Here is a 26,690-nt window from a genome sequence, read left to right on the forward strand (position 1 = left end):
TAGGAGTGCAATAGAAAGAGAAGATAGTAAGAATATTTTTTCCATAATTGAGATGTCTAAGGCAAGATGGCATGGGTTTAAAAGTAAAAGCTAGGAGGCTTAGAGGGGATCTGAGTGGGAACTTGTTCTGCAGAGTTTGGAAGCTAAATACACTGACTGTGGTGGTGTGGGGTGTACACATTTAAGCACCATCTGGATGAGCACTTCAATTTCCAATTTATGGAAGGCTACAGAGAGTGCTGGTACATGGTATTACTACAGATAGGTATAACACTGGGCTGGCATGGCAGCGTGGCAGTTAGTGAAACACTTTACTGCAGCCATCTGTAAGAGCGGGGGTTCAATTCTCACTGCTGTCTGTAAGGAGTTTATATACTCTCCCAGTGAACGGGGGTTTCCTCTGGGTGCTCCAGTTTTCTCCCACATTCCAAGGACATATGGTTAGGGTTAGTAAGTTGTGGGCATGCTATGTTGATGCTGGAAGCATGTCAAAACTTGTGGGCTGCCCTCAACACATCCTCACTGATTTGATTTGATGCAAACAACACATTTCACTGTGTTTTGATGTTTCAATGTATTTGTGACAGATGAATCTAATCTTTAAACAGTTGGAATGAGCATAGGGTGTTAATGAGTCTGTTTCTGTGTTTAATGACCTATGGTTCTAAAGATGCTTGCTGCACACCAATAGCCTTTCAACTTTCTTATTATTTATCCCACTGTTCTGATAGTTAACAATCAGATTAGCACACCTATAGACACTGCAACCCAAATCAGAACTTGGAGCATTGAAAGATTTACTTTCTAAATGCCGATTCATCCTGTTATGTTAAATTTACAACCCTCATAATAGTGGAAACAATTCCTCCCTAGGTACTCTATCCAATTCAATCAGAATGTAGGATACTTCAATTATTTAGAGTAATTGTCACATGTACATTTTTCATGCACTCATGAGGTACTGAGCACAACTCAAAAGAGATTAAGCTGATTTAAATGCAAAAGGACTAAATAAACTCATCAAAAATGCTGGATCCGTCCTTAGCTACAATCCAGACTCCTTTGAGTTAGTGGTGGAGAGCAGGTCACTAAACAAACTGTTATTCATTATGGACAATCTGGCACATCTTCTCCATGGCCTACTCAATAAGCAGTGGAAGACCTTTTCAAACAGATTCACTGTCACCAGGATCATTACAGAAAATCTTTCCTATCAGATACAATAAGCATATACAATGGTTCATCTCTGCGATAGAACACATATCATAGTACAATAGTCTCAGTTTTATTATTTTGTACATTATTGCACATGATTACATTATTATTGTGTATACTATTATTCTCTATTGGTTAAGTCTGCACACTGTTTTTAAATGTTGCTTCTGTAACAAAATAATTCTCCACTCATGATCAATAAGGTACTTACTATTATTTTTTTTTATTATTAAGTTTTTCACCATGTCTTTCACCTAACTGATTTTTAAGAAAAAGTGAATTTTCATATTTCCATGTTTTGCCCTCTCACGGATGCAGAAGAAAAATGTCATAAGAACAATTACTGAAGAAGAATGTTAATTGATAAGAGATTAAATATGGTAATTTAGATAAGAGCAGTGCCACCATTGCCAGGAATGGAAGCACGGACTTGCTCAACAGGTCTTCTATTTAATTAGCGACCTGAGAACACAGACCTAGGAATGATTAAACCATTGGGGAAAATCTAGCACGTTTCAAATGTTACAACACATTAATAAAAGTGAATGAAACAGTATATGGAACAGCACATTTCAGTGAAAGTCACAATTAAGCAGCCCGCATACAAAACCATAGATGCTTTGCACAATATCCACAATTCTGTCAGAGTCAGCAGTTACCCAGTAATTGCCACATTGTGAAAAACAAGCAACAGATCCAGAAATCTGATACAAATAGGAAATGTTGGAAACAGTCAGCGGGTCAAGAGTTTATATGGAAAGAGAAACAGTTACCATTTAAGGTTGGAGAACCAGGGGTGTAGGATCATTTTCCTGAATCTTCAACTGTTTCTCTTTTTACAGATGCTGTCTGATCTGTTGAATTTTGTAGCATTTTGTTTCAAATTGCCATTTCCCCCCCCCCCCGCCCCGATTTTATTATACAAGGGCAGTTCGGACTATATGATCAGTGGCTATGGTGGCAATAAAACAGGGTGAAGATTAGGTAATTCATTTGCTATTAAAACTGTTTTCAGTGACTTAGATTCTTTCCATTTTCTGGAGAAGCTACACTGTCTTTACTGAGAGAAGTTGCTGTATTTTACTGTACACTTAAACAGAAAGCTGATGGAATTTCTTGGCTGCACAGTGGATCGTTGACTTCAAAATTCAAAGTAAATTTATTCTCACAGTACATACCTGTCACCATATGCTACCTTGAAAGTCATTTTCTTGCAGCATTCGCAGGAAAACAAGGAAACATAATAGAATAAATGAAAAAACTACAAAGACTGACAACCAGTATGCAAAAGATCAACTGCAAATTTAAAAAAAAACAAATAATACTGAGAATGAGTTGAAAGCAAGTCCAAAAAAGCTGTGGAATCATTTCAGAGTTGAGGTGAGTGAAGTTACCCACACTGGTTCAGGAGTTTCTGGTTTCTGTGACTGAGCCTGGTGGCTTGGGACCCAGGGATCCTGTATCTTCTGCCCAATAGCAGCAGCCAGAAGAAAGCACGGCCTAGATGGTGGGAGTCTTTGATGACAGATGCTACTTTGTGACAGTGCTCCTTGTAGATGTGCTCAAAGTGGGGAAGGCTTTGCCTGTGATGGACTGGGCTTTATTCACCACTTTCTGTAGGGTTTTCTGTTCTAGCTGTTGGTGTTTCAATACCAGTTCATGATGGAACCAGTCAGCATACTCTGCACATCAAGAGAAGTTTTAGTCAACGTGCCAAATCTGCACAAGTTTCTATGAAAGTACAGGCGCTGTTGTGTTTTCCTTGTGATGGCACTTGCGTTCTGGTCCCAGGACTGACCTCTGATATAATGTCAAAGAATTTGAATTTACTAACCTCTCTACCGCTAATCCCCTAATAAGGACTGAGATATGGACCCCTGGTTTCATTTGTCAGTAGTCAATAATCAGCTCTTTGATTTTGCTGATGTTGAGTGAGAGGTGGTTACGGTAGTACCATTCAACCAGATTTTCAATCTCCCTCCTCTACGCTGATTCATCACTGCATTTCATTCTTCATATGTTTATAAGTACAGAAGTGAGTAGAGCAGGGGGCTAAGTTGGTGAGTGTAGAGGAGATGTTGTTGCTGAGCCATATTGACTGGGGCCTGCAAGTGAAGCAAGACTTTATCCTGTCAATCTCCAACATGCTGTCTGACCCAGCACTGGAAAAATCTTTCAGAGTAAAAGGCAAATTCATATTGAAGGCTGTTGTTTTATAAAATAAGTAAGTTCAAGTCCATTAATCAGTATTGATATAAAGGGCAGGAATGAGCTTTCCAGAATCTCAGTTAGAAAATGGCACCCGCCAGCAGGCTCAAGGAGCTCACCTAACATTCGGTTGGGCTGGGAGCGATCAGTGCTCTGCAGCAGTAATTGCAACAGGGCAGTCTGCCAGTGTGGGGTAAAGACAAAGTACACTAAATATTCTCTGCCACTCTTCTTGACTGCATAACTAGATTCTGTAGGATTAGTTCTACTGTGATCAAAATGAATTAGAGTTGAAACTCACAATGGGGACCTGGTCCATCCAGACCCTTATGGACAACTCCGAGTGAAAACCCAGAGGAACACATTAATCAAGAACTCTGGAGATTCAGAAGTAATGGTATGTTCATGGCAGCAACAGGGCATAAGAGAATAGTTCATGGAGAAATGAGATGATACCTCCAGTTGAAAGCATAAAAGGAAAACAAGAATATTCCAAGTTTCAGGTAGTTTTGACATTGAGAATGAGCATGCACTGACTTAAGATACAGGTATTTCATTCTAGAATCAATGATCACCTCATGACCATCAACTTATTCTCATAAAGCACTAACATCTCAACCCCATCAGGCTACATGCCCCAATGAAATCAAGAGGAATCTTATCTGACTTGGCAAACCAATTCTGACATTCCACAGGAACTCTTCTTGGCACATTCACTGCCAGAGTTAGACATATTCTAAGTTATGGAACAGAACCACTGGCAACATAGGTTTGGGGATGGGGACATACTCCCCCAGAACAAGTGTGTACAATAATGCAGATCATGTGCTCAGGACAAATTTGATCCAGTTAATTCTTGCTAGGTCAAAGTGGTGTACGATGACAGTGTTATCAAATAACATTTGTGCACTAACAACTTGCTCCTTCATGCCCAATTTGGGCATTGCCAGGCCCGCTATGTGCCACAGCCCACGTACAGAGGTGAGACTGCCCTATCATCACTGCCCCATCATCAAAGAGGCATTGATAACTCAGTGCTTCAAGATTTTGTACAAAGTACACAGTGGTCAAAAGGGGAAACAAAGGAGGATGGTGTTAGAAGTCAATCGTCGCAGCCCCAGTCAGCACTGCAGAAGTCTCTCGGAGAGTGCCTGAGGTACAGCTATCTTTAGCTCTTTAAACAATAATGTTCCATCCAGCCCAGGAACAGCATTAGTTACATAACATTCAGCCCTTTGAGTCTCTGCTAGCTTTCAGTAATAATTTCCCCCCGTAGCCTATTACTCCAACATTTTGATCAACTCCTAGATTCTACCCCCATCTACACCAAGAACCATCTAAAGTGACTAATTAACTGGTTATATGGCCGGTCTTTGGGATGTGGAAAGAAACTGCTGCAGCCAGAGAAACCCATGCAGTCACAGGACTGAATATGCAAACTTCACAGAGATAGCACCAGAGGTTGGGGTCAAGCCCACATCACTGGAACTGAGAGGCAGCAGCTCTTCTTGCGTGCCAATTGCACTGCTCCTTGGAATTCCTCCAACCCTTGAAGAGCAAGGAAGTCTATTAAATAAATGCTGCTTGAATTTATGAAATCACTCGAGTGGCCAGGTGGAGAATACTTTTCCATAATGCTTAAAAAATATTAGCTGATCCCAAGTGCTTTGACCATAGCAGGCAAAAAGGATGGAGGTGCATTCAGGTGGGGAAATGACCTCACTATACTTCACAGGAAAATCAGTGCACAATCTTTTTTTCAAATCCTTTTCAGTTATTGACTTTTAGATAGCCATTGATCGAAAAGCCAGCATTTTTATTGATTCACTGCCTTCTTGAACAACTACATTTTTCTGACTAAGGCTCTCACACAATGCTGCTAGGTAGGTAGCCCCTGGGTTAACTCCAGAGATGTGATAAATGTTCTTTAAGTGAGGATGGTATGCCATTTGAAGGAGATCCTGCAGATGGCAGTGCTCCCCTGCACCTACTACCCTTGTCCTCTAATGGTGGAGGTCATAGGCCCCAGTGGTGCTGTTGAGAGTATTCTAGCTGTGTAACGGCAATGTACTTACTTCAGTGGCAGCTGTACTTATTTAGGCACGTGAAGAGTATTCCATCACACCTCTGATTCATGCCTTGCACATGATAGAATGATTTTGAAGTGTCAGAAGAAGAGTCATTTGCTGTAGGGGTTACCCAGCATCTGGCACACTCACATATGGTCCAATCACAAACAAGAGAAAATCTGCAGATGCTGGAAATCCAAAGAACGAACACACACACACACACACACACACACACAGTGACAGGAACTCATCAGGCCATGCAGCATCTATGGAAACAGTAGTCTCTTTTCCATAGATGCTGTCTGGCCTGCAGAGTTCCTCCAGCATTTTGTGTGTGTTGCTTGTATTTATGGTCCAATGAAGTTTCTGGTCAATTGTGATGTTGATGGTGGGGAAACCAAGCAATGGTAATGCCACTGAGGATGAGCAGCAGTGATTAGACATCTGATTTACCATTCCTGACACTAAATGTTCCTTATATATTAGCTCATGTCCAAGTTCTGCCCAGGTCTTGCTCCATGTTGGCACAGCCTGCATCACTTGCTGAGAAGGTGCAAACAGATTCGAATACGGTTCAGTAAATACTCTCATTTGGCTTAATAATGGAGGAAAAGTTAATGATGAAATATGTAAAGATATATTGAGCCTAGGAAAGTGTAAGAATCCTGCAGCGATATCCTGTTACTCAGCACTAAGCCAAGGCCCCATCAACTGCAGTCTGCCCTAGCAATACAGATTTATAGTGGGGAGCACCAGGAGGAAATAGAGGAGGTCTGTGGCAATGATTTTCATTGTGGTAGACAGCAGGGAGACCCCCAACCAACTTGAAGACATACTAATAGGACATCATAGAAAGCAATCATAAAAAATTCTAGAGGACTTCTTGATCAGTATATCAAACAAGTTTGGTTCACAATCTGGGTCTCCATCTTAAATGACTCAGATATTGGGAAAAATGTAATCTGATAAAAATACTTCATCAAAGATGTAAAATTGAACATTACAGAAGATAAGCAATTGAGAAATCCATCATCCAAATAAAAAAAATGCTTGGGATTTGTATTGGAATTGGAATGGATTACAAGCTTCCAGATCATGATCTTCTATGCACTGCTAGATTCCATGTATTGGGCAAATACAATAAAGTAAACTGTTTTGTAACTGTTCTATTAACATTAGCCACAATTTTACATTTAAATTTTACATTGTGTATACAGATATAGGACTTAAAAACATAGAAAACCTACAGCACAATACAGGCCTTTTAGCCCACAATGCTGTGCCAAACATGTACTTCCTTTATAAATTGCCTAGGGTTACCCATAGGAATGACAAAAAAACCTAAAAGGTTAGGCATTAAAGGCCCTATTTTTAATCCACATACAACCACACTTTGAATTTGCCCCAATCCCCAGGATCTTGGGATGCAGATCTTCCAGTGCATTGCTAGTCATGGGCACGAAAGAATATTTGTTTTCAAGCTATGGATGAAGAAAAGAATAGGTTCGATAAGTTGTAAGTAGGTGGAAGAGATGTCAGAAAAATAAAGTATGAAGTCTACAGTAGCTTAATTAGTGAATTCATTATTAGTTCCTGCATACATAGATTAAAGCTGATTACCTCCTGTATTTACAATATAAATTCTACAGTGAATGATATTTACATCTAAGCACTTGACAAAACATCTTACAGAAACAATTACTGCTAATTGAGATATTTAGTTGGAAGTTCCATCAGATTTTACCCTATAGGCCTTAATTAGATCTAGCAGTTACCAATACTCCCTAATGGTCATAGTGCCAGACAACAAATGTCAAGATCAGTGACAAATTCTTCATTAGAACAGTGAATCTGTGGAATTCATTGCAACATCTGTGGAATTCATTGCTGTGAACATCAACTCATTGGGTATATTTAAAATGGAGGCTGATAGGTTCTTGATTACTAAGGGCATCAAGGGAGAAGGTGGGAAAATGGGGTTGAGCGGGAAAATAAATCAGGCATGAATAAATGGGACAAATGGCCTAATTCTACTCCAACATTTTATGGTCTTAAAATATCCAGGTTGATAAGAATGCACAAAACATAATACGGTACAAAACACAATGCATTTTTAATGTTAACACTAAGATGGATACCCTTGGGTATATACTTCATTCAAAAGCATTAGATATTATATTTTCTGATCTATTGATATATTTTAACTCATTGAAAATTATTGGTGTTCATATTTGTATGCTCAGTATTTCCTGGATGCTTTAGTAAATGTGCTAATAAAATACACTCACCACATAATATTGCCATATATATAGTTTATCTATGCCAATGCATTTGGCTGGGAATTCATCTAAAAGGTCAAAATGTTTGAAATAGATCTCATTCAACCTCCTCCAATCAATTCAAATATCCAGTGTAATGGATAAAATGACTGATCACTAAATATTGTTTCAATGCCCTTTCTTCATATATATCAGGCAAAGATTTTGAATAGCTGATCCAAGGTCAACTTAGCCTCTGATAAATTGCCCTGAAGCCAGCAGACAGTTGTAAATGAAGTAAACTATCAAAAGTCGCATGAAGGGGAACATGAAGTGTGCTTTTTTTCTGATATTAACAGTACCAATCCTTTATCTAATTGATATTAAATAAATTTTCTTGCTGGTTTATAGTCTGCAGAATTATAACCATATAACAATTATAGCACGGAAACAGGCCATCTTGGCCCTTCTAGTCCATGCCGAACTCTTACTCTCACCTAGTCCCACAGACCTGCACTCAGCCCATAACCCTCCATTCCTTTCCTGTCCATATAGCTGTCCAACTTAACTTTAAACGACAACATCGAACCTGCCTCAACCACTTCTGCTGGAAGCTCGTTCCACACAGCTACTACTCTCTGAGTAAAAAAGTTCCCCTTCATGTTACCCCTAAACTTTTGCCTTTTAACTCTCAACTCATGTCTTGTTTGAATCTCCCCCACTCTCAATGGAAAAAGCCTATCCATGTCAACTCTATCTATCCCCCTCATAATTTTAAATACCTCTATCAAGTCCCCCCTCAACCTCCTACACTCCAAAGAATAAAGACCTAACTTGTTCAACCTTTCTCTGTAACTTAGGTGCTGAAACTAATTACTTGATAGAGTCCAATTTCTGGTTGTTGAGATCATGCTATATTCAAATCAACTGATCATTGTAGTAGACTTTACCAGGTATATTAATAAAGTTTGAGTAAGTTTTCTTTTCCACAGTGGATCATTCTGACCTTCAGAACAATAGCACAAAAAAAACTGTGCTTAGTTGCTATCAGTAAACTCACAAGTAACAGCTGGGCACTGTACTCCACTGGAATTGATTTCAATCAAATCATGAGACAGTTATGACATATTATATACTTAGCACTACTAAACTGAGGGCAAATTTCTAGGTGTATATCCACAAATAAAAATCCAAAGTTGGGATTCCAGTTTTAAAATATACACTATTAAATTACTATTGCATCATTGTCAACTATCAAAACATGGTACAGACACAAAATTTGTATTCTGTTCAGGGAAACACTTTGTTATAATATATAAACCTAACATGGTTCAAAGCAGTCAGGCCATCAACAATCCAAATTAAGGACAAATGCTTTAGGCAAGAATTCTTAAAATATCTTTCAGAACCAGAAAACTTTTACCAGCAAACAATGGTGGAACAGTTTGATAATTTGCCAGTGTTGATCACTTAAAGCTTCCTTTAAACTAATTAACCTTTGATTGACATCAAATTGCCAATTGTTTGTATCTAGTTCACCTGCACATTCAATGCCATTCAAGTGGCAATTACACAAATACTTTTAGGTAACCCTATTTTAGCTGACAGACTTCATTTAATTTTCATAATAGTTCTGTTTTACTTGTTAGATGTGCAAATTCAAACATGAAACAATCAAATAGTTTAGCATTTTGTTGGATTTCTTCAAGCAAATGCTAGGTTGATACTAAGTGTTCTCATCAGAGCCACTCATCTTTATCTCTTACAAGTGGGGGTGTGGCAGGAGCTGGCTGATGAGATCATGTGCTCCTTATAATGGAATGAAATGCAGTCAATCACCAAATTGAGAAGGCTGGTTTTGATTATTCCTATGTGTATACCTCACCCATTTGAGCTTCAACAATCTGCTGTGCCAGTTCCTCCATACTGTTTGCCATTCTGATTATTCATGAGTATGTCCTGGAAGAAATACACAGATTTATCCAATGGATAATTGAGATTCAAAGATAATTACAGAATCCTCATCAGGTGGACAGCTATATGGCAACTGGTACCTACAGATCCTGGATACACCATATTCATGTTTTTAAATAAAGGTAATATCACATCTTCCTCATAACATAATAAAATCTTGTTGACTTTATGATAAGCACCATCCTCAACCTCCAAGCATTCCCGATTTGTGTCCCTATATTCATCCATCTGAATGTGTATTTGCAACAGCATTTAATGTCTATCCAGAACTGAGTGGCTTCACGGACCATTTAAGACGGTGAAGTTTGTTGAAGTGCCGCATATAGAGGTGTTAATGAATTTGCACACAAGAAATGATAAGATGATGACTGCAATATGCTTTTTTTGGTGGTAATTGACTAGGATGAAAATTAGCCTGTTTCTTCAGTAACATTGTTTAACAAAGCTCCAATGGCACAGTGTTTATTGCAAGCTTTGAAATTTAGGAACAAATTTTCATAGGAAAAACAATTGACAATTTTTAAGTACAGTAGCTTGAATCCTATTCACAAAATTAGAAAGTTAAGTAATTTTTATAATTCCATTCACTATGAATAACATCTAGCCTCTGGCAGGGTTGACTATTGTAATGTCAGTGGACATTAATAATTCACACTGAATGCAAAATATTGGAGCAGGGCAATAAATGAAGGAAGCTGCAATTACTGCAATGTTCTATATATGAAAAATGTAGTTTGAAAGCAGATTAAAGGATAAATCCAAAGGGACCAACAACATTATTACACCATGAACAGTTTTGTCAATATTTATTTGAGCGCTCTGCCCAACACAAACATCCATTTCAAATTATCTCTTTATACCTTAACATTTTCAACTGCACACATGTATACTACCAAACAAAACAACTTTTCTCCAGACCAAGGTACACAACAGTACATATAACACGCATGTAACACAAAGCAATATCAGAAATAAATCAATAACAAAAGTGCATGTACAAGTTAAACAGTAAACAGAACGCTACTAGAGCTTCATGTGTGATGAGACCGTATGATGAGATTCATATGTGTGACAAGCAATTCGGTAGTCTTATGGCCTGGGGGAAAGAAACCATTTCCTATCCTAACAGCAACACACACAAAATACTGGAAGAATTCAGCAGACCAGACAGCATCTCTGGATGTTTCCGGTGAGACCCTTCTTCAGGACTCTGCCCTTCCTTTCCAGTCTTGAAGAAGGGTCTCAGCTCAAGACTTTGACTGTTTACTCTTTTCCTCAGATGCTGCCTGGCCTGCTGAGTTCTTCCATCATTTTATTTGTGTTGCTTTGGATTTCCAGCATTGACAGATTTTCTCGTGAAAACAGTTCTTGCCCTAATACCATGGTACCTCCTGCCTGATAGTAGGGAGTCAAAGAGATTGTTGCATGGATGGGATCACTCCCATCACCAGCTTGCACTTCATGAACATTTGCCACTTGCCTTATTATTAATGATCAAGTTGAAGTAGCATGTAAAATTTCTCATCATTATGCATATTGTGCCATGTAATCCATATCAGCTCAGAAACGCATGTTTCTAACTCTTCATAACTAAGTTCTTGGATACAGTAAATTAGATATCACATACTACTGCTACATCAACTTTTCATTCATTTATTGTTAGCATGTATTCTCACCCACAAACAAATCTTGCTCTTCTAAGTTGTGAAAGTCAAACATTTAGAAAGTAACAATCATTGGTTTTGATGCAAACTGCTCAATCCATTGCTCAGCTATAATGTTCCATGTTTTAACTTTGCAAAGTTAGCATCTCAGGCTGGGATAACCATACGTTTCACATTCTGCATTGAACAGTCTGGTCACCTGGTTTTATGACGACGGAGGAGCATGACCATAAGGTTACAGATTGTTCTCTGCTGTGACAGTCCTTAGAGTCCCATCATGTTCTGTTTTATTTCGCCATATGTGCTCTTGATTTACATCACATAGGACAATGTTTGTGTTAAACTACTAAATGAAATGTATCTTCAGTATGGGATGGGACCTGATCACTGCAATGATCATGACTTATCAGTCATCTATGAAAATGAAGTCATAGATGACTCATTCCCTCCCATTGATCCTCTCACCATCTGTTACTGGTTTCATAGCTCTGGCCTTTGACTACCATTTCAGTATTGGACATCAAAAACCCGCAACCATTATTATAAGCCGTATACTTGAATTGAAAGAGGGTTGAAGATACTACTCAACGATGTTAATATTGAAGAGTACAAAAAACATCTTACCACATTAACAGATTGCAATTTTCACCTTCCCCACCCCCATCCTAACATTCTACAGACTTTATTAGGGTGAATTCCCGTGGAATGGAATGAACCTAGGAATAGTCCAGGACTGGCTGAGAAATACAATTCTACAGTATGATTACGATAACCTGCTCCTTGATAAGTCAGTGAGACTCCCTCCATATGCCAATCCTGAGATATTGCAAAGGATGGAGGTGCAGAATATACTTTAATCACTTTCCCACATCATATTCTTGTAGTAAACTGGTCATTCAGTTTCATTCCCATTATTTTGCTTCAAATCATTTCACATAACTTGGAGGTCTCTTGACCACTTCAGGAATAGTTAAGGTTCAGCTATGTTTGTGTAGGACTAAAGTACGCTAAACATGCCAGGTTTTCTTTCCAAAAGAACAATGATGTAATCGAATTTATGATGATCTTAAAACTGCATTGTTTTATTTGCAGGCACCAATTTATTACTGCTAGATTTCAAATCCTCAGTCTCTCTTGATGTGATTATAACTCAAATTGTCTAAGTTTTCAAATTGTCACAGAGGGTAATGAATCTGGAATTCTCTACCCTGGAAGGTTGTGGAGGCACTGGGGTCATTGAAAGAGAACACAATTTTTCTTTTAAAATCAGGGAACTGAAAGCAATGACAAACAGGCACAGAAAGAGACAAAGCTCGGAACAGATCAGCATTGCCCACATTGGCTAGGTTGGCTTGAAGGGACAGAGGAGCTACTCCTGCTCCTATTTTCTAATGATAGTGGGAAGACTTAGAAGCAGAATATTGAAGTAAATATGATGGAAAACATGTAGACTAAACAGATCATCTTCGAGTTGAACAAAATGCCAGAGGTATCAATCAATTAGTTCAAACTAACATGGTGATGGAGAAGGAAGCACAATGGAGTCAGTGGTGCTGACAGCTCATTTAAAAGTCCTAGAAAATAGTAAGGAAAAAATACTAAATAGAAAACATGCATTTAGGCCAAACAAAACATTCACCACCAGAAAATAATACTGATATTTACCAAACTTATTCCTAATTTCTTTCATCCACCAACCCAATCTAGAAAGTTGATGGGTTGTACCTCAGCCATATATTTATGAAAGGTACTGTAAATCTGTCATCTTAGCTTGGAGGTCTTCACTATCATCTTCCAAGATATTTTGCTGTACTTACGTTTCTCTAGTGCAGGCAACACAGCCTCAACACCCTAGGGAGCAAAATACCGCACACAGTAGCTGAACCAACTTATCAACATCATTTGTCTTTTGATGGACTCATCCTCACATTCTACCTCATTTGAGATACCTTATTGTCTACCTGCACTGCATTTTCTTTGCAACTGTAACACTATTCTGCATTGTTATTGTTTTACCATGTACTACCTCAATTCACTGTGTAATGATTTGATTTGTATGAACAGTATGCAAAACAAACTTCTCACTATTTTGGTATGTGACAATTAAAAATCAATTCAATTCCCCTTTAATAAAATGTCCTATAATAAAATTAAGAACTATTTTCTCTTTCACTGTATCTTAATTAGGATGATTGCTGCTTTTAATGTATGAACCTGTGCCCTCAAATTCCACAGAAATAAGCCCTCTTCCATTCTAAATATTAGAATTATTTTCTTGTTTAAAAAAAAAGAAAATGCATCACATCTTACTAAGTTCCAGAAGAATGAAGGAAAAAAAAACACCAAGATGCAACTTTGTGGTGAAGGCCAAGCTTCGTTTGTGAATTCAGGGCAAAGCAAAAATCACTTTGGATAACTGGGAAACAAACTGTGAAGACAAGGGAGGCAACTTTCAACAAATGATGTAAAACAGTGATGTTTGTAAATTCCAATTTTGTATCTGAGGGTAACCCGAATTAATAATATTCTAAGTGTTATCTGATTGGAATCTCATTACAAGAGCATTTCTTTCACTAGCATGGTGTAGTTATACAGCCACAGATGCCACTCAACCTACTAAGTTCCACCAATAGGTTGTTTTACATCAACTCTAGAAGTAATTTTTGCACAAACTCTAGCCTGTTATAAAGAGGTAGTGGAACTGAACAGCTACCTCAGCCAAGTAAGGGTTGCTCAAGTTTGATGGAGACAAAAGATTAAAAGGAAATAAATGGAACAGACGTGTCCCGTTTATCCGACCCTAAATGATGGACCCCAGGGCAATGAAAGTCCTGGGCAGAAGTACGTCAACACAAACCTTCTGGATGATTAGAAAAAGTGCATTAAATGCATTGTGGACACTGAGGATGGTGACAACTCTGGAACAACCATAGCAGGAAAGCAGGCCCAGAGTTTGGAAATTAAGAGAAGATTACAACTCCCATTGGAGTGAACCTCGTCAATTTACCTCACAAAGGTATTACTCAAGTCCAAACCATAGATCTTGTGATTTAGTGTAATGAGCAAAAAAAAAACAAGAATCAAATGTAGAGTTGCTGAGTATTAATTGTATGCGACTTAAGTATTAGTAAAGACCAGGTTGTATTAAACCTTAGTTTGAGAGTCTCTTTGTTTCATATGTCATTTGATACCCCACAGAAGTAATATACATATATTCTTGCATATCAGCTTCATTTTATGGCATTGACATGAGAGCCAAAGCCCAATTTTCAAGGTCTTGTTAAATTGTTACCACTTTGCTTAAACCATTGTCTATCTCGTATTGCAGCAACTTACTTTCAAGTTTCAAATGGGACACATTAAACAACAAAGATTCTATCTAAAAATTTCAACAGTATAATTCAAGTTTATTGAAGAATCCCAATTCTAGTATGATTCAGAATTCTCCACTACATACCTTTTGCTGTTCTTCTTTCTCCAGCTTGGCACTTAATATTAACAGCCACTTTTTAATCTGCATGTTAAAATATGCAAGAAAATTGTATTTCAATTCTTCAAAAATAAATTTAACATAGCATCAGCTGAAAAATAATTTTACACAATACAAAGACCAACAGTGCATTTACACAGCACTTTTTCTCTCTCTTTAAATCTTTTTATTGAATAAGTATACAAAAAGGTAAGCCATATAGGCACTAATACACTGTTAGAATATAATAAAATTACAGGAGATATTAATACAGAAAAAAATGATACAATGTAATTTAAACATAACATACTAAGGTAACATAATAGTATACTAATATATATATATATATATATATCTCAATAGAGAAAAGGAAAAAAAAAACCCACCGTGCAACTAAACTAAAAGCAAAGCAAAGCAATGGGCTAACTTGGAAACAGGTAGAGTTAAAGAACTTAAAAACACGTCCTCAAACCCGACCTCCATTAAAAACAGTAAAAAAAAACAAGAAGGGTATATAAATATGGAGCAAAAAAGAGAAGAAAAAAAATTACATTAAATGAAAATATTGAATAAAAGATCTCCAGGTCTGTTCAAATTTGCTGTATGTAATTGGGCCATTACATACAGTAGGTAACATATTTCTAGACCTGTGTTTACTGTAAAGTCAACAAGCAGTTATTCTGCACACAGAAGAACACAAATGAAGAGATAAAGTGACTATATCACCTACTTGTAGGCCACACCATTTGCCAATTTTGGCAAGTGTTAGCCAGAACAACAGAAAATATATTTCAATATTTTGCCTGCAAAGCATTTTTAGAATGAGAGTACTACAGTACAGAAACAAGCCATTCAGTCCAACTTGTCCATGCTGACTTGATCTTCTGCCTAGTCCCATCTACCTGCATCTAGACCAAACCCTGCCCATCCATGTACCCATCCAAACTTAGTGAATGTTACAATTCACTACTGCTGGCAGCTCATTCCACACTTGCACCATTCGCTGAATGAAGAAGTTTCCTCTCAGAATCCCTTCCATGATCATCCAGTGTACATCACTGTACCAAAGAATTAGATTCAGATTTATCACATGTACATTGAAGTACTATATACTGTCAAATGCGTCATTTGTGTTAACATCCAACACACTTAGGGATGTGCTGGGGGCAGCCTACAAGTGTCACCACACATTCGGGAGCAAACATAGCATGCCCAAAATGTTCATCAGAACAACAGAACACAACAAGCAACAAAAAATATTTAATTTACAATATTAGTGCCATCGATTTGTACTTTGGCCAATGCCCTTTTCCTCAATGTGCACATTGCGTTAATTGTGATTTTAAAAGATTTTCATATCTCCTATCTGGCAATTCTTATTTATTTGTCACTGTTCTTTGATATCTTTCTCAATCAGCAGTATTGGACTAGATTTTTAAGGACAGGGAACAGTACACAAAGGCTTTCAGTCCACAATGTTATGCTGACCTTTAACCTACTCCAAGATCAATTGAACCCTCCCTTCCTACATAGTCCATTTTTATCTCACCATTGTGCCCAAGAGTTTCTTAAATGTCCCTAATATATCTGCCTTTACCATCACCCTGATCTTGCCACCATTCAGGGCCCCAAACAGTACTTCCAAGTGAGGCAACACTTCACTTGTGAGTCTGTTGGGGTCAACTATTGCATCCGGTGCGGCCTCCTCTACATCGGTGAAACTCGACGCAGATTGGGGGACCGCTTCATCGAGCACCTCCGCTCCGTCCGCCAAAACAGACAGGATCTCCCAGTAGCCACCCACTTCAACTCTGCTTCCCACTCCCATTCAGATATATCCATACATGGCCTCCTCTACTGCCATGAGGAGGCCAAACTCAGGTTGGAGGAGCAACACCTCATATACCGTCTAGGTAGTCTCCAGCCCCTTGGTATGAACATAGAATTCTCCAACTTCCAGTAATTCCCTTCCCCTATCCCTATTTCACTCTACCCCCTCCTCCAGCTGCCTATCACCTCCCTCTTGGTTCCGCCTCTTTCTACTACCTATTGTGTTTTCCTCTATTCCTTCTTCACCTTTCCTGCCTATCACCTCCCTGCCTCCCTTCCCCACCCCTTTATCTTTCCCCTTACTGGTTTTTCACCTGGAACCTACCAGCTTTCTCCTTCCCACCCTCCCCCCACCTTCTGTATAGGGCCTCTGCCCCTTCCCCCTACAGTCCTGACGAAGAGTTCCAGCCCGAAACGTCGACCGATCTTTTCCACGGATGCTGCCCGAACTGCTGAGTTCCTCCAGCGTGTCGTGAGTGTTGCTTTGACCCCAGCATCTGCAGATTATTTTGTGTTTACGATCCTGATATTAGTGTTTGACATCCCCACCTACCCCTGACATCCATCTCTACTTACCTCCAAACACCTTAAAGCAGAGTGTTCCCACCCTGAGGTCCATGGACCCCTTGCTTAATGGTATTGGTCCATTGCATTAGAAAGGTTGGGAATGCCCGCCTTAAAGTTATGTCCCCAGGCATTAAGCAATTACCACTTCGGGGAAAAGGCACTGGCTATCCACTCGAACTATGCCTCTACTCATCTTGTACACCTCTATCAATTCATCGCTCACCTCCTTCTCACCAAAGAGAAAATCCCTAGAACCACCAAGAGAATAAAGGAATGTTTTTCTCAATGCCAGGCAGGACCAGAGGTAGTTGTGGCATTTATACATAAATCATTGTGAAATAGCAGAACAGTTTGGGAAAATAGTTTTTATAAAAACACCGGACCACCCTCATTTGGCGTATTTAATTTGGTTACCACATTATAAGTGGGTATGAAGACATGAGAGGGTCCAAAAAGATTCATGAGAATGGTTCCTGGGATACAGGAAATAGTTATAAGGACTGATGAGAAGCTGAGACTGCCTTTCCTTGGCCAATGGAAGTACATAAAGCAATGAGGGATATAGGCCCTATTACTGTAGTAGTGTGCCAATGTGGATATGACAGACCAAATACATTAACTCTATGCTAAAACTATTCTATGATTCTCTAGGAGATCAGGATGTTCCAAAACACTTTATCTTGAAGTGCAGACACTGTTTGATATAGGGAAATACAGCAGCCTATTGAGAATTACTGAAAGACTGGTATGTCCAAAACAGTAGCAGTTAGTAGAGCTTAACACTGCAGGCTGAACAAGAGAAATAATGTGACATGACATGCCTTCCCAACCCATAACTTAGTTGGGAGTGATGCAGTTAACAGGTCATTATGACCCACAAGTGCCAACACCTATCATGCAATCAATGAGAAAATTAAATCGTCAAATGGGACTGTAACTCTACTCTAATAGAAGGGTTCAAACCATGGATCAAGTAGCTTGCAAAGCCAATTTCAGGTAATCAGACATCCCACCTCTCCCGGAAGTTCCGGGAGTCTCCTGCATATTAATAGTGGCTCCCTGATGCCCGCAAATTATATACAATATCACGGAAATCAATTATTTTGAGAGTGAGCGAGAGAAAACAAGAGAGAGCGCAAGACCGACCACGAGAGAGCGCGCGAGAGAGCGAGTGAGAAAACGAGAGCGCACGAGTGAGAAAGCAAGCGAGAGTGCTTGAGAGTGTGCGTGCGAGCGACCATGAGAGAGCAAGAGAGAGAGCAAGCGAGAGCGCGAGTGACCACGAGAGAGAGAGCGCGAGCACGCCATGGCAGAGTGTTCCAAAAAAAAAATATAAAACGTACGTCACCCTAGACTACACTAAAGTGTACCCCTGCCTAATAGGGGTCAAAATAATGACAGTGTTGCTCGCTGCACTGTTTGCAACAGTGACTTTTCTATTGTCCATGGGGGGTTAAGACTGTAAAAGACATGTTGAGGTGAGTTTAACAGGTGTCATTTGTTCATTAGCATAGCTAATGTTATTTAAACTAGCTGGCCAGCTGCTAAGTTGCTACTCTATTGCAGACATCCCACCTCTCCCGGAAGTCTCCCGCAAATTGATGGTGCTACCTCCCTGAAATGAGTTTTTGCAGGGTGGGATGTCTGGGTAATCATGCATATAAAACTAACAAATGCAATTAAGTGAAGAAAAGGCTTTAATATTAACTTGTAGCATTTATAAGATTTGTATATGCTAAAGCCTTCACTTGGTGTCTGTATTAATAGAAAACAGATGCTTTTGTCAGAAAAATATTTGACCAAAAACAACTGATGTCCTTTGTCCAAGGAAATTTTGATACAATATTTCACACTCTGCAAACACAGCAGAATAGTAAATAATCTAAGGAGCATGATCATAAATCAAAGTTCCAGCAGTTTCATATAAAATTTAATCTACTGATCTATTTTATATTTACAATTAGCAGCAATTTTAAACTTGCAAAATGTTATCAACAACAACCATTTCTGACTTGCAATATGCTCCACTAATTACAGATAGTATAAGCCTCAGGGCCAGAATCTGTCTGTCCAGAAATATTTTGTCCTCCTCTTTCTTTTAATCTACAATCAAAGCTATACAGTGATCACACTCCTATCTTTTGCTTATGTCTGCATCTCCTATATGGACTACGAAAGAGATGGCAAAGGGGTGGGCAGGAAAAAATAAAATTTAACACTAGCACTGGTAGAATTCACAGCACTGTGAACTTAAAAAAAAAAATCAGCCCTACCCACTGACATTTTATTAAAATCAAATGCTTAGCAATTGTTTCAAAATATGAACCTTACTATTCCTAAATTGACTGGCAGATTAGGACTCCTTACTTTTCAGAACTCCTGACTTCTCTGAACAAATTTAGCAATACTTGCTGTAAAAGCAGTCAACATGATCATTCATTATTCCAAACAAACAATGTTGTAAATGTCAAGGACTCATAAGGGAACACTACATAAATTTCAGGTTGCTTTCTATCAATTAAACCATTAAAAAGGATTTGGCTTAGAGTATTTTTTTTTAAATTCCATTTATCTAACCTTGGAACAGTCAGATTAACTTTGCTCTGCTTAATAAGTACACTACCCTAAGTCAAGCATCTACACAGAACTACTAACTATTCAACCAGAGAAAAATTGATTGCAAATTACAATCTAATATCCATTTTTGCAATATACTTGTCCTTTCTTGAGAATGCTTTCCTGGAATACTTTCTTCAATATGCAGTTTTTGGAGCCTGCCATTTAACATTGACTAAAACACTCAGAACATTTGTGTACAAAAATCCTTTTAATTGATTATAAACACTCAACTGTGGCTATACACCTCATCTGCTGTTCACTGTGCCAGTTTTCTATCTGGCAAAGCAGGGCACTAGTTTTAAGAGGGCCATGCTTCAAGCATTTTGTAAGAACAATATGATTTTTGGAGTTGCCTTTTTTCTCCTTCCTTGACAATGACCAAATTATTCTTTGGACATATGGAAAATGAAGTTTCTCTACCAACCTGTTACTTGATGAAGAACACTAATCGTCTACAGTCAGTCTACAATGAAACCCTGGAGAACTTGAAACACTTTCCATATCTTGGGAACCACCTTTCAATGAAGGTGAACATCACCAATGAAATTTATGGTTCCCATAGCAATGCAAGCACAGTATTTGGCTTTATAGCAGAAGAGCTTTTAAAGAATAAGAAATCAAAATCAGCATAAAACTTAAAATGGATTGGGAGGGCTCATTACTGCTCTCAAAATTTTTGATATATTGACTACCAATGCAACACACACAAAATTCTGGAGGAACGCAGCAGGCCCTGGTCTCAGCCCAAAAAGTCAACTGTTTGCCCTTTTCCATAGATGCTGACTGGCCTAAGTTCTTCCAGCACTTTGTGTGTGTTGCTTTGGATTTCCAGCATCTGCAGATTTTTGCATGTTTATTAACTACCTACACCCTTTACTTCAAAGCACAGAAAGGCTATTAACACAGTGCATGTCAAAGTCCATATGCAGGATAAGTGAACAAATATGAGCACATCTTATGGACCAACGTCCTCAGCATTAAGGGCTGAAATTACACTCTGCCAACTAAAATGTCATTGACATGTCTGAACCAAACTTCATCAGTTTATAATCTATTCTGAATTCCATCATGACTAGAGACTACTGGGCAAGCAAAAGATTTGTGGGAATTCCTGACACATGACAGCTCTAAATAGAGAAGAAACATTCCAGATGGACTGCAGAACCGAGTACATGATCAGGAGCACACATAAATCTGCCATAAAGTGTACCATGTCCCATGCTACCCTTTTGTTTGCCATTACTAACACCTCTTGGCCTGTCTGCCATTTCTGTGGATCCCAATTTGGCTCATTCAACCACCTCAGAAGCTACAGAATTTGAGTGGAAACAAGTTGACCTGAATTGCAAAGGGCAATCTGAGAAGTCTCCTCACTCTAGACCAGAGGTTCCTGACCTCTTTCGTGTCATGGACCAAACCCATTAAAGCAAGAGGTCCATGGACACTAGGTTGGGAAACACGGATGTAGACCAACATGGGATCCCAAATTGAAAGATAAACTGAAATGTATACCCCCCCCATCTCCCTCCACAACGAGTAAAATATTCCAATTCTCAATAACTCAGATTCCTTCACTTTTTAGTAATGCTTTCCGAAGCTGCAAAAGATTCCAACTTGCATATATTTAAAAAATGCAGCAAGCACTAAGCCTTGTGTTCTTGACCCTCCAATTCTGCCAACGCAGCCACCTCAGTGACTTGTTCAATATGCTGAACTTCACCATGCCACTTTTCGGAAATAGTTCTTGTAAGTTAATACCTTCCTATTTTTCTACTTTCACATTATTTTTCCAGTGATGATGCTCCTGTCTTAATGTTGTTGCTTTTTTACTTTTGACCAAAAATATCTTTCAAAAGGTGCTTTTGACTTCCTGTCCTGAGCTATCATTTCACCCTTTCCCCTGGAAAATCCATATATTCTTGTAACTAAAGCTCTGAAAGATATCTTTTTGAAAGAGTTACTTAATTTATATGAATGCTGACACTAAATGCCAGCAGGATGATCAGTTAAGGCTAAGTAAATGACTTCTGAAAACATAAGTGATGTCACTTCTATCTGCACACAGGAAAAATTCATCACTGGCATCTTCAACCTTCTCCTCCCAATGACTGAAAACTTGCACCCCAAATCACAGTGTCGTCTGGAGGGCATAATAGACACGAGAAATGTAAGGGGTAGCATTGACCATTATTCATGACCTGTTGACAAACGCCCTCAACTGGTGGGGAAATGGAGGATCCTCTGAAAATTTAGCTGCTACAAAAGTCGATTTCCATCATGCATTTGCTTTATGATTGCTTGGAAACCATGATCTTAACTAAACTACCTACAGCAGATCCAATTACCAGTATAGGATTGTGTCAAACAAGGTTATGTCCTTGCCCTGCCATTCTGTAAAATATTTTTTTGCACCAATGCTGCATCTTGCTCAAATAAACTTACACACCAGAGTGGAGCTGTTCTATTAGGAGAAATGGGAAATTGTTACCCAACCTTTTCAGGTGTTCACACAATTAGAGGTTGGTGATCCTTTGACTGGGGCTAACAACTCCAGATTAATTCATGAAGTGGTACCCATCATTTGACATGTAACATATAACAGGCTCTTCAGCCCATGATATGTCAAACTATTAATTAAATACCCAACTAAATTAATCCCTTCTGTCTACACAATGTCCATATACCTCCATTCACTGTAAATTAATATGCTAAAAGCCTTTTAAACACCTCTATCAGGCTGTGCATTGCAGGCACCCACTATTCTATGTAAAATATTTGGTCCACACACCACCTTTGAATTTCCCCCATCTCACCTTAAATGCATGCTCTCTAGGTTCAGACATTTAGCCCTGGGAAAATTCTACCTAAGCTTCTCATTATTTTATAAATTTCTATCAGCTCTCTCCTCAGCCTCTGCCACTTACCAAGTTTGTCTAAGTTCTTCTGCTATCTGGATTACATGCACAGTAATCCAGACAGCATCCTGATAAACCACTTCTGTACTCCTTCCATAGCCTCCATATCTTTTCTATAATAGGGTGACCAGAAATGAATGCTACTCCAGATGCAGCCTATGCACAACTTTCTTGTTAGCCTGACACATTTATTCTCTGATCTCCAAATAGTTTTTTTTCCACTCTTCTTCTGGACCAACCCTTTTGTTGTGTCCCATTATATATGGCTTTTGCTTTGTACCAACATTCCTTTTGTAATTATTCCTGGCTTCCAACATATCAAAGAACTTCCCTCTCCATTTTCTGCACCTTTAAACTCCTGCCTCTTTTTCCAGTTTTGATCAAAGATTCCAGAGACATTAATTCTGCCTGTAGATCAGCCCTACGGGGTACTTCTAGCATTTTCTCTTTTCAGTTTCAATCTCAATGACTGTGAGACTTGCTTTTAGTAAATAATGAAAGGATTTGACTCCATCCAAAGGAACAAGCAACTCAAACAGGATGGGTTATGAAAGATAAAGGGACAAGCTGGTTACATTTTGTAAACACATAGCTGCTTGCAGGGAAACATTGGGCAAGTTCCAGGAAATGACTTGCATAATTACACAAAAACAGTAGCTGGGTTACAAGGATCCCTTCACACAGGTGTTATGGTCCTCTGTTATGTTAGAGGAGAACCTTTCATTCAATGACCTCCTAAACTGCTTAAGCATTTTGTTTCTCATATGAAACTGCATAAAAGTGATGGTAAGAGAGGCATGATGGTGTGCAGAAGTTATACTAAGTTATCTCCCTCTCTCTCTTTTAGTGCAGTTTCTTTGAATGAGCATTTCGTCACTTATTTGAAACTACCCCTTTTGGTTCCGTATCAACTCATTTGTAATTTTTTTAATGAAACATCTTGGAATATTTTATTATGTTAATACCAATTTGCATTTGGATATAACCTTTAAATGGAATAAAATATCTCAAAGCACATCATGATTGTCAGACAAAACTTAAGATAGCTTCATAAGGTGTAAGGTTAATGGGCCAAGGGTACAGTCAGCGATATAGCTTTTAAAGTACATCCTAAACTAAGAAAGGAGGTGTCTTCTTTGTTGATCAAGAAGATTGCAATATCCAAGGTTAAAGGAATTTACACATTAAAAAGGAGAAGCCATAGAGGTATATTAAAATTGAGACACTTGTAAACCATTAGCCAACATAGGTCAATGAGCTATGGTAAGCACAACTTAGTGTGAAATAGTTTAAAACCAGTGAAGTTCTAGAAGACTCTAAGATTACACTGAGTAGAAAATATCTAGAGCATTGGCACAATCATGTCTCAAGTTTCTAGAGAATGGAAGTGCATTTCAGCTGCAGAATCAGGGGCAGACTTGTAAGCGATGATAGAAATCGAGGTCAGATGACTTGAAGGAGCAGGTTTGTGGTTACTTTAGGTCAATTATGATACCAAAGTTGCACACAGACCAGTTCAGCCTCAGTTTTCAGCAGCTCAGGAATGTAGTTCGTGATAAGACTTCTTGAACCCAACATATATATGGAGGTAAAATATCAGCTCTTATCATACTGGATATAGGGTCGTGGTATGATAAATCTTACGGTGGAGTGATCAGGAGGTGATGGAGAGGAAGAATTTATCATGGTTATCCAGTACGGTTCTGAGCGGGCAATTGTATATAACAAATAGGAGGATTTGAGAGGCAACTGTGATAGAAATCATTGCAGGTTATTTGCAGCACAATAAAATGAAAATTCTAATCGATGGCCAACATGTTTACTTCTCCATTAGCAACACAGTGCAGAATTTGCCCCTTGAATCACGCCACCCCAGCAACTCCATAACCCTAATTAACCTAATTATGGGACAACTTACAATGACCAATTAACCTACCTTTTACATCTTTGGACTGTGGAAGGAAACTGAAGCTCTTTGGGTAATGCCATGCATTTTACGGGGAGGACATACAGAGACTCCTTACTGAACAGTGCCGGAATTGAACTCTGCGACACCTCGAGCTGTAACAGCATTGCACTAACTGCTACGCTACCCTGAGCCCCCCTCCCCCGCCCGCCCAGCGGGGGCAACTGTGGCCACTACTACATTACAGTATTCAATGTTTGATTAGCCAGCTTCCTCTAACATAACTTCTAGTTTGTCTGGATTCCAGACAATGTAACAAAACACAGAATCACTCCTTTGATGATCCTAGCAGGGTACAGGATCAACAAATATGTGGGTTCTCAAAGGAATCAAATGACTTGCACTGGGTTTATTTATACAAATCCCAGAATAAATTCTGATTCATCCAGACCTTCACGAGGAGTAGAGGAAGAGAATGCAAAAAGTGCCTTTGGAAAAGGATATAGTACAAGTTGGGTGCTTGCATACACGGAGGTTAACTTTGATAATGAATTTTATTTTGAACTTCGGTAATATCACGCAGAGTCAGAGGACACACATCACACATACAACCCTGAGATTCTTTTTCTCTGGACATACTTAGCAAATCTATCGAACAGTAACTTTAAATTGTATACATCAAGAACTGTTAACTGTAAACAAACTGGCAACTGCAGATATAAATAAATAAATAGCAATAAATAAATATAATAGAGTCCTTAAATGAGTGTAGTTATCCCCTTTTGTTCAAGAGCCTGATGGTTGAGGGGTAGTAACTGTTCTTGAACCTGGTGGTGCGAGTCCTGAGGTATCTGTACCTTCCACCTGTTGGCAGCGGCGAGAAAACAGCATGGCCTGGGTGGTGAGGATCTTTGATGATGGAGCTGAAACATTTTGGTAGTAAAGATTAGGAAGTAAGGAAGGACATTAAAAGAGGCATTTATTAATTATGAAGGGACCAGTAGACAATGTTGTGCCTGTATAGTGAAAAGTGTGAGGGCAACAGGCAAGTCCTCACCCAGGGCTCAAGGGCGAAATACAAACGGGCCCTGGAGAAGGATGGAATAATGCACAGTGTTAGAGGCAAGCAGATAAACATCTCTCACCTACAGATGTCAATGAAAACACCATCAACAAGAGGCTTCAAAGTCTACTGTGTCAGGTATACAAGATGACAGTTTGAGAGACAAAATTCTTCACTGATATAGTTTGCTATAATTTATTAATTCGGAAATGCTGAAGTCCAAGGTAGAAGAGGCTGTAAAGGGATGATCTTTATGATTGGAAAGGTTTAAAGTGGAGATGGGAGGGGTGGTCTATGTACTTGGCAGTAGGGTAAATAGAAAATTTTGCCACTGTCATTGGTAGTTTAGGGATAGAAAGTGGGTTACACTGTTTGTAAGGCAGTGGTCCCCAACCTCGGGGCCACGAAGCATGCAGGGGTGCAGAGATCTGGGCCGACATTTACATGCCAGGCAGCACCTAATTAGCTTGTTTATTTCGGCTTTTTTCTTAAGGATGTGCTGGGTGCATCCCGGCTACCGCTGCACCCCTGCATGCTTCGCGAACAAGAGGTTGGGGACCACTATTGTAAGGGATGGGTGTTGGTGCTCAGTGGGGGAGGAGTCATCAATGAAAGCTTGGATATTAATTGTTTCCAGCTATAAAATCAAGGATAGAGGGCTTCAGTTGAATAAGCAAATATTTTACACGTTGATGAAGAACAGGCAGAGACCAATAATTCAGTAGTTGCTTCAGGGAGCAAGATTGATCTTTGTTAGTTCTTTGGAAGAAAGGGAAGGGCAAAAGTGGGATATCAAGACCTATTGCAAGTGTGGTTATTGGATGACCAACACAAATAACAAAACTTAACACTTTTGCAAGGCGCATAAAGAGCTCACTTTCTTACATGCAACACACATCAAAGTTGCAGGTGAACGCAGCAGGCCAGGCAGCA

General features: G+C 39.0%; 1 protein-coding gene across 12 annotated transcripts in view; it reads right to left on the reverse strand.

The window, feature by feature from the left end:
* Nucleotides 1-26,690, reverse strand: part of nr2c1 (nuclear receptor subfamily 2, group C, member 1) — a 126,375-nt gene that overhangs the window by 72,595 nt on the left and 27,090 nt on the right. For 4 of the 12 annotated variants that reach the window (XM_072241478.1, XM_072241466.1, XM_072241467.1 and 1 more), the window contains 2 exons: nucleotides 14,846-14,902; nucleotides 9,636-9,709 (listed from right to left, as the gene is read on the reverse strand). The exons of 3 other annotated variants lie outside the window; for them this stretch is intronic. The gene's annotated coding sequence lies outside the window, so the exon portion shown is untranslated. Of the gene's footprint in view, nucleotides 1-9,630; nucleotides 9,710-14,845; nucleotides 14,903-26,690 lie in introns of all 12 variants that reach the window. 5 more of the 12 variants (XM_072241474.1, XM_072241468.1, XM_072241475.1 and 2 more) reach the window with 2 other exon arrangements.

This window comes from Mobula birostris, chromosome 23, assembly GCF_030028105.1.
Source record: "Mobula birostris isolate sMobBir1 chromosome 23, sMobBir1.hap1, whole genome shotgun sequence".
Classification (NCBI taxonomy): Eukaryota; Metazoa; Chordata; class Chondrichthyes; order Myliobatiformes; family Myliobatidae; genus Mobula; species Mobula birostris.